This window comes from Aulonocara sp. 'chitande type north' Nkhata Bay, linkage group LG23 (genome assembly GCF_057382095.1).
Source record: "Aulonocara sp. 'chitande type north' Nkhata Bay isolate Kocher_YH1m ecotype deep benthic linkage group LG23, A_spYH_male_GT1.1, whole genome shotgun sequence".
Classification (NCBI taxonomy): domain Eukaryota; kingdom Metazoa; phylum Chordata; class Actinopteri; order Cichliformes; family Cichlidae; genus Aulonocara; species Aulonocara sp. 'chitande type north' Nkhata Bay.
This window is the reverse complement of record NC_141365.1, coordinates 32,442,544-32,451,860: the sequence shown is the minus strand read 5'-3', so window position 1 is coordinate 32,451,860 and position 9,317 is coordinate 32,442,544.

Here is a 9,317-nt window from a genome sequence, read left to right as displayed (position 1 = left end):
AGACTCTCTGTCACAAGAGACAGAAAGGTTGTATCTTAAAAGAAAAGTCTCCAAAATTTAGTAGAGTCTGATGTCATGCAGTTTCATAAACATGTATTCTCCCCAAAGAATGACACCTGAAAACTTTGCGTTAAATGAACTTTTCTTTTCCCTTTTTAGGAGGCGCCTGATATCAACGTGAAACGCACTGCAGTACTTCGTGCCCTTCCTGTATACCTGTGGGAGGAGGACCCGAAATTCTTTTAGACATGTAATGTAAGTGTATTTTTGCATTACTTAAATTCTGCCAGTAAGATAAAATGCTATGGATTTCTTTAAATACAATTTAATACCCTAGCAGCTAACAAATTGTACAAACAAAATACCCTCTCTTTAGAAAACCCTCACACACAAACACACACAGGTCAGGAGCAGGGCACAGGCATATCACAGCACTATGGCTATGCTGCAGGTGGCCCAAAAGCCAGGCTGAAGTCAAGATTTAGTTTCTTTTTGAGATAAAGTCATGAAATAAAAAATTACTTTTTTTTTTTTAGAAAAATAACAAAAATACAAATTATGTAATGCAAAAAGCTAACACGTTAATGTACATTTTTCAAAAAAAGTAGAGTACCCTAACTCGTTACAAAGTAACCTACTACACTGCTGAATGTTTTGCTAGATTACAGGTCATGCTTGTCACATTCTCTCAAACCAACCTTACTTATTTAATTGGGGCAATCATGGCTCAAGAGCTGGCAGTTTGTCTTGTAATCAGAAGGTTGCCGGTTCGAGCCCTGGCTCCGACAGTCTCGGTCGTTGTGTCCTTGGGCAAGACACTTCACCCGTTGCCTACTGGTGGTGGTCAGAGGGCCCGGTGGCACCAGTGTCCGGCAGCCTCGCCTCTGTCAGTGCGCCCCAGGGTGGCTGTGGCTGCAATGTAGCTGCCATCACCAGTGTGTGAATGTGTCTGGATGACTGAATGTGTAAAGCGCTATACAAATACAGGCCATTTACCATTGATACTGTGTCTATTCCAGGCGGACGCATTGGATGAGTCGACCCTCATTGACACTCCAGTTGCCCTTCTCACTGTGGTTACCGACTAGGGCTGGGTATCGTCACTGATTTCTAGAATCGATTCAATTCCGATTCACAAGGTCCCGAATCGATTCGATCCACGATTCGATTCGATTTAAATCTGGGAAATTTTGACAGTCAGAAATATTATAATTCAGATCAGTACATTTACATATTTTTGTATCAATAAAAAGGAAGCTGACACAAGCAAGACTTTATCACAGGTGTGAGCATCACAGCAGATGCCTTTGTGTCAAAGTAGCTGAAGATAAAACACAGAAATACATGAAGGTGAGTTTCCTGGCCTGGGATTTTATAAAAATATTCTGCAGTACATCAAAAACGAAAGAAAACCATTAATCAACATATGAACATTACCTCTGAAGTTACAGCGGTTTTATTAGAGACACGGCGTTTTGCATTTTGAATAATTTTAAAAAGTTTAAATTTGTTCAGTATTGAACAGCAGAAATTAGGTTTTCTTTTCGGAAGTAAGTAAAAGGGAAAAAAACAGCGGCCGACAGCGCTGTAAACAACAGTAGACTTGTGCGTAACAAGCAAGCGAATAATGCAGAAAACAGACAGACAGAGAGAGACAGAGAGAGGGAGGGAGAGAGAGAGAGAGAGAGAGAGCTGTGCATCGCGGTGGAAGCAAAACAGGAAAAGTCAGAGTGAATTCATGACGATGTTTATGTGAAGCGTAGTTTGGATCTTCTTTTGCTGCTGGTTCGGTCAATATTGTTTGGAGAGACATCATACTAACAGCTTTAGAATCGGCGCATAAAGGGCGTGAACACAAAGCGCGGACCGCCGACAGATCAGAATCAGCGAGCTGTCGGCTTTCAGCCCCGAGCGTGAGAAAGGCGACATCTCACTGATTCTGATCTGCGGGTTTTGTCTTTGTGCAGAATCCGTGTACCTGCTCTCATTTACTGTCTTAGCTGTTTGGTGGTTCTTGAAATTTTGTGAGATGTCACCAGAGATTCTGGCATTTCGGGCAAAATAAATTTATATTAAAAAATCGATTCAGGATTTTAATGAATCGATTTTACGTTATCCAAGCCAGAATCGATTTTAATCGATGAATCGATTATAAAAACCCACCCCTATTACCGACGGCGCTTCCCAGTCCAGTCCATTTTACTTCCTCAAGCATGGCTGTTGTGGTGAAAGGCGACTAGGTGATGCGTGATATTCCCAGATTTGCAGATGCATTTGCTTTATTGTTTGGCTTGATCTATGCTCTGCATTTAGACTACCCCAGGAAGCTGGTTCACACATTTGCCTTTGTCCAAAATATCTTCATGGGGCTTGATGACGGCAAACCCCTGAAACCCCTGCCTACATGCTCTTAAGGAATGTAAGGCAATGTTTGTTAGGACATGCATCTCTGTTACTGAGCACTTTGTTTGAAGCACTTTAAGTTTACTACAGGCTTTGGGTGGATTTAACTCCATCAGTTTACCTAATTTTCCTATACTTGACTGCCTTATCTGGTTATTTGGAAGCTGATCGTCTTTGTACCCATTTTTAAAAATTGTTTTTCATTTCTATTTTTAAAAAAAGTGATTAGTATTTGACTTTTTGTTTTGCATTTTTGTGTATTTTGAGAAAGATGCAATTAGGACTGATGTCGTCCTTTGTGATTTTATAAAAAGATAAATGTTCTACACAGAATTTATAATGCTCACTTTGTGGTGCTGATGTCCATGTTAGTTGTTTTATAAAAACATTTTTTTTCTTTTTAATGTATTCATTCATTTGTTGGTTTAATTAATTAATTAATTAATTAATTAATTAATTAATTAATTAATTAATTTATTTATTATTATTTAAATATGAAAATATGATTTAAAAAGGAAAATGTCATGTTATATTTATTTTATTATTAATTTATGTTAAGACAAATTTTTTTTTGTGATGTTTTTAAATTTTCATGAAAAAATGTTAAATAAACAAAATGTAAAGTAACTGAATTTCTGTACTTTTTTTTTTAGTAGTCTACACTCAAACATTGAAACATAAATATGTTTTAATTAATAATCAGATAATTTGAGTTTAGGTTGTAATATAATTGCATTGTGTTGCATCAAAATAATAAACTACAAGAAACACAAAAATATTGAAATTAAAGTATACAGTCTTTGAGTAAAGCTCAATTAATAAAATATAAAATATAATTTTCAACTTTTAGGTTAACAATAAATACAAATTTTGAGTACCCCATACTTAGAAGATGTGAGTTTGTGTACTTAAATCTTTTGAGGTAATCAGTTTCCACAAAAGTTTTAAGTTCAGTCAACTTGTTCGGGTTTACAGTGTGTTTATGGCTTCATCTCATAGACTTCAATATCCCCGTGCTGGGCAAACAGGGTTTGCAGCTGTTTGAGCTAATATTTTCAAGTTATTCACATAATGAAAACCTATACATTGTTTCGGGCGAGTTCCCCATTCAAATGCATGTAACAGTGAGAAACGCACTGTCTTGGCGAAAGAAAGCGTTTTTGTACAACTTCATATAAATAGCTGTAACTTTTGATAGAAGACTGGGACACACATGTTTATGGCTTTATCTTATAGACTTCAATATCCTCGTGCTGGGCAAACAGGTTTTAAAGCTGTGTGAGCTAAGATTTTAAAGTTATTCACATAATGAAAACCTATACTTTGTTTCGGGCGAGTTCCCCATTCAAATGTATGTAATCGTAAGAAACGCACTGTCTTGGCGAAAGAAAGCGTTTTTGTACAACTTCATATAAATAGCTGTAACTTTTGATAGAAGACTCGGACACACATGTTTATGGCTTTATCTTATAGACTTCAATATCCCCGTGCTGGGCAAACAGGGTTTGCAGCTGTTTGAGCTAAGATTTTCAAGTTATTCACATAATGAAAACCTATACTTTGTTTCGGGCGAGTTCCCCATTCAAATGCATATAACACTGAGAAACACACTGTCATGGCGAAAGAAAGCGTTTTTGTACAACTTCATATAAATAGCTGTAACTTTTGATAGAAGACTCTGACACACATGTTTATGGCTTTATCTTATAGGCTTCAATATCCCCGTGCTGGGCAAAGAGCATGTAACAGTGAGAAACGCACTGTCTTGTGTGAAGATTATGAGTAAAACATATGTTATTTTATGATCCTAGTCAAGGTAGTTGAGTTAGGTTAACAGCTGTAGAACATATATTATCCTTTAGTTTAGATGGTATGCTGTGTATGTAGTCTAGTTCTCATTATACTCTTGAGTTAACAGAACATATTCACATATTAGTTTATTAGTTAAATGTGCATCACTCTGTATCCTTGATCTGCTGAGAATGTCTCACACTGTGGGTTCTTGACATGTTTTATTGCTGAATCATGAAGAGAGAGGAGACTCTGTGTCTAGGTTAGAAGAGATAAGTCACACTCTATACCCCCACCTTTGTAGAAAGACAGGGAGGCAAGGTCAGGAACCAGTCTCGCTAAGAAGTAGAAAAACATGTGAAGATGTAGTTTTTATGACTAGGTGGGGGCTGTCAGAAGCTATAAAAGTCTGTGAATGTTGCCACCATTTTGAGAGACATGTGCCTGACCCTCTGGCAGCATCTCTCCCGTCCGGACGTTTTAATGCTCTTTGTGTTGAATTGTATGGAAATAAATGATTGTTGATTGAGCATTTATACACCGAGTATTGTCCTTCCTTCAGCCCAAAGATTCAAAGAATTGGGAGATTTCAACAACTTGGTGCCTGGCGACCCGGATCTTTGGCGTGCTGAGGAGGTGCAGATTTGGCCTTTGGTGAGATCGTGGGGCGAGGCGAACGGAAGACCGGTCTAACAGCAAAAAGGTAAGCACAGCCTGTTGTATTATACCAAATGTGCATATTGGGCTTTCCAAATTAATCTGTTCGCTGAGTCACATGTATTTTCACATTAAATTTGTCGGTGTCTGGTTTTTGGCGCGAGATACTAACAACATAAGTTGGGGCTGAATTCCAGTGTGTTAAATAAACTGCTTCTACCGAGAAACTAATAACATACTACGTTGAGCTAGTTGCAGCCCACTTTACCTTCCACATTTAATTTTGTCTAAGACTGGCTTCTGTAGCAATAATACATTAGAATTTCTTCTGGAGACGCGGCCATAAGTCCAGTACATTGAGTAGAGGTTTTGAAGTTGGTTATGACGTCGGTTTGAGTCTTTGTTGAGGCGGCCATGAAATTAGTATAGAAATAAGGAAAAGCAGCTGCTGGCTTACGGTGCGGTTGAACGCTGGCAACGTGTGAAAGCGAAACACGTCCGTAGGTTTTGGTTTAAGATACGGCCGTGTTCCGGTGGTGCGGCCGTGAGTACAGCAGCGATTGGTGATGATTTCAGTACATTGAATAGAGGTTTGACGGTGATTTGTGGTGTCGGTTTTTGCCTCGAGGGCTGCGGTCATAAACAATAAGTAAAATTTTACTTGCCATGAAATAAAGGTAAAGCAGAACCTGGCTTATGGTGTCGGTTTTGAGCCTCGGGGACGAGTGTCACTTTTATGATGCGATTTTGCCCCGTGGTGGCGGTCATAGGCGCAGAGAAAAGGGTATTTTGGTCTATGGTGCAGTTGTGCTTTAAAGATTTCTAACAGTTGAGCTCAGAAGTTTCTGTGTAAAGTTCCGCTGAGGAAAAGTGCTGTGTGTGAAAGGCGCGCTCTGAGTGGGTGTGTGAAGCTGCGAAGCACGCTCTGGGTGCTGTTTTGTGTGTAAGGCGCGCTCTGGGTGCTGTTTTGTGTGTAAGGTGCGCTCTGGGTGCTGTTTTGAGTGTGAGTGAGGCGCGCTCTGAGTGTGTTTTCTGTGAGTGTGAAGCGTGAAGCACAGTGACAGTGACGGTTGATGTGTTTGAATAGGAGGACACTAGAGCAAAGACACATTTTAGGATCAAAGGTTGATGTCTAGTGTACCTGTGGAAAATAATTTTGTCCTAGGTGTGGCGACCCTCCTGTTCGTGGATGCGCGGGCAGGCCCGGCGGCGTCCGGATGCCGAGGTGGTGACTTGGGGAGGTGAGGACCCCCGCATAGCTACAGAATAACACTGGAACGACCGTGTAACCACGGGTTCACATTTATTCTGGACTAGAACAAGACACATTTTGCGAACAAAGGTTGAGTCTAGATTAGTAAAAAGAAAAAGGTTGAATTCCTCGTTTCAGTGGTTGAAATTGTTGTGTGCCTGTCCCCTGACGAGTGTGAAATTAAATAAAGAGGGAATTCGGAGCCACATAGAGATAGACGGGCATAATTGCGTGTATTACTCTGTGGTGTAAGCATTTAAAAAACCAAAAAACCCCCCAAAAAAAACAGAGAGTGTGAGAAGTGTGTGGTGGTGTGAATATGTCGGGTTTTAAATCTGACATAGAAAGAGGAGAAATGCAGGGTGAGTGGAAAACTTTTGAAGAACAGAGAAAGGAGTTGTTGCGGGCGCTGAAGGTCATGCGACCTGGCAGCGCGCCCGAGAAAAAATCAGAGGTTGTAGCTCTAGCAACAAAAGTCAAAGAGTTGTGTGATAAGGAAGGAGTGAGAGGAGAATCAAGAGGTTTGTTGGCAAAAGTGCTTCTGGGAATAGCACAGAAGCTCCAGGAGGAAGAGCAGGAAATTAGTAAACAGTTAGAGGAGGCCTCTATTTGGACAAGGCGGAGGATTAAAAAACAGGTGCAGGAGGAGAAAGCCCACGTAACGAGGTGGGCTGTGACATGCCAGGGGGTGGAGCACTGGATGAGGGAGAGAAGGGAGGAGCCTGAGAAGCTGATGCTGCCGGCTTCTCCGGTGAAGTCATCGCTCACTGGCTTTCCCCCTCCCTATCAGGCCCCCGCCCCCCTCTATCCTGTGCTGAGGGTAGAGCAGGGCTGTCTCTCTGGTGAGGATGGCCAAGTGTTAGAAGTTACAGGAGGCTATGTAGATTGTGAAATATCTAAAGAGCCCAAACGGCCAACTCCAATACTGAAGAGTGGAACAATAAAGCAAAGTTCGACTTTTGTTAATGAGGAGGGAGCCAGCGGCGGAGCACAGGCACCACCTATGAAAGAGTCACCCCAACAACAGGAAGAGAGTGATGAAGACAGGGCTGTGCGGCTGGTTGAATCTGTTATATCGACTTTAGAGCAACGTTATCAAATTTCTGATGATGAGGTAGGAAGTGGAGCAGTTGTTGCACCACAGGTTGGGAAAGGTGAGGTGTGCGGCCCTTATGGGGACGCATACGAGGGATGGTTATCTGGCACCCTTGATGATAATGCGCAAGTGGGTGGCTGTGCCAAGCAGAGAATCGAAGCAGGGCTGGAGCTAGGAGGGGCCTTTCAAAATAGAGTAGCTAGAGAAAAGGCAGGGAGAGGCAGAGGAGTTAGGCCCAAACCCGGAAACGTACCACACCCCATGGTGCGCCGGAGTCAAGAAGAGAGGGACAGTCTCTCTCTGCACGGGGAGTTCCCCCTGGTGGTGACCGCTGGGGGTCACATGAAATACAAGCCATACGGAGTGGGAGATGTTAATGCATTGACTGAATTATTACCTCCTATTACAGACGGAGGTGCGGGGTGGTTGAGGGAGTTTGATAGAGCAACAACAGGTGTTCAGTTGGCTCTGGGTGATTTCAGAGCCGTGGTGGCCAGATGTGTCAAAGGCACAGCTCTGGATGACATAGAGAAGCTAGCAGGCACTGCATTGTTGGTTGATAGCACCCCATTTTGTCGTGCTGTGAATGAAATATCAAATGCATTACGTGAAAAGTACCCCACTCCAAATGCTGCTAAGATTTTGAAGCTGTTGTGGAAGCCTGATCAAACTCCAAAGGAGTACATAGGCTAAAGCTACGTGGGCCCTTAGCACTGGTCAGCATCCTGGTAGAGAGGGGATGCAACAATTGTGGTTTAGAGAAGCTGTGTTAAAAGGTGTGCCCGAACAGGTCAGAGTGGCCATGACAGATAACCCCGACATGGAGGGGGCGGAGTCTCACGTGTGGGAGAAACATCTGGTGCATCGCCTGCAGAAAGCTCATGATGAGGTTATGGCTAAAAGTGAGGATACAGATAACATGAAAGAGCAATTGTTGAAATTACAGCTGGGTGAAATGAGGGGTAAGGCAAATGATAAGAAAAAGGAGGAAAAAATAGCAAAAGTAATGGTGGCTCAAGGTTACCAGCAAATGGGGACAGATGTTGATCCTAATGTATTGCCAGTAGACACGCAGGGATCTGCGCGAGGCATAAATTGGGGTGGCCGTGGGGTCGGTAGAGGAAATTGGGGTTCACGTGGTGGTCAACGGGGAGGAGGCGGCGGCATGGGCAGACAAAGGGGTGCGCTTAGAGGAGGTCCATATGTGCCAGGGACTGCGTGTTACAACTGTGGTCAGACTGGACATTGGGCTCGAGAGTGCCCTGACCCGCCTCAGCAGTACAACATGCCACGTCCGGCCACAAGGGGACGCGGGCGTTGGACGGCCCCCAACTCACAGATGGCTCCTCCAGGGCAGTATTCAGTGGAATACTGGCAGCAGGAACAATACTGACACACCCCACAGAGAGGCCTGGGCATAGGGGGAGGGGCAGACCCCCTGGTGCCACTGAGGGTTCAAGGACGTAACCTGCCCTTTTTAGTGGACACAGGAGCAACATACTCCACCATTCGTACTGCTCCTGAAGACATTCCACTGTCAGACACCAGAATCAGTGTGATCGGCTTCTCTGGGGTACCTATGACCCTGCCAGTAACCGCCCCTCTAAAGACTGAGCTAGGACGTCAGTCCTTAACACATTCATACATGGTTTCCTCACAAGTTCCAGTTAATTTATTGGGCAGGGACCTGCTCATTAAGCTTGGAGCTACTATCATGTGTGGAGCTGATGGATTAACAGTGACTTTGAAAGATGGCACACGGCTGTCCTGTTTGCAATCAGGAATAAGGGGACAGTGGCTGTTATCTGAGGATTGTGAACGCACAGCGCAGATTTACTGGGCGAGACTGAACACATCAGATGGAATTCTGGCACAGTACCAACTCTGGCGTCCCTGGATAATGTCCATGTCTGTCTATTCACCCCCGCGTGACCCCTACCACGTGACCTTGTTTTACGATCGCGAGCATACTGAGTGGTTTGAGGATCTGTTTAATGAGTGTTTAGATGAGAAAGCTTGGGAGCTTAACTCTGAGGACATTTATGTTGGTCCAGCTGGAGTGGCAGCGTTTGTGGCGCTCTCTGGAGATCAAATGAGTTGGTATAGAATGGGAGATGA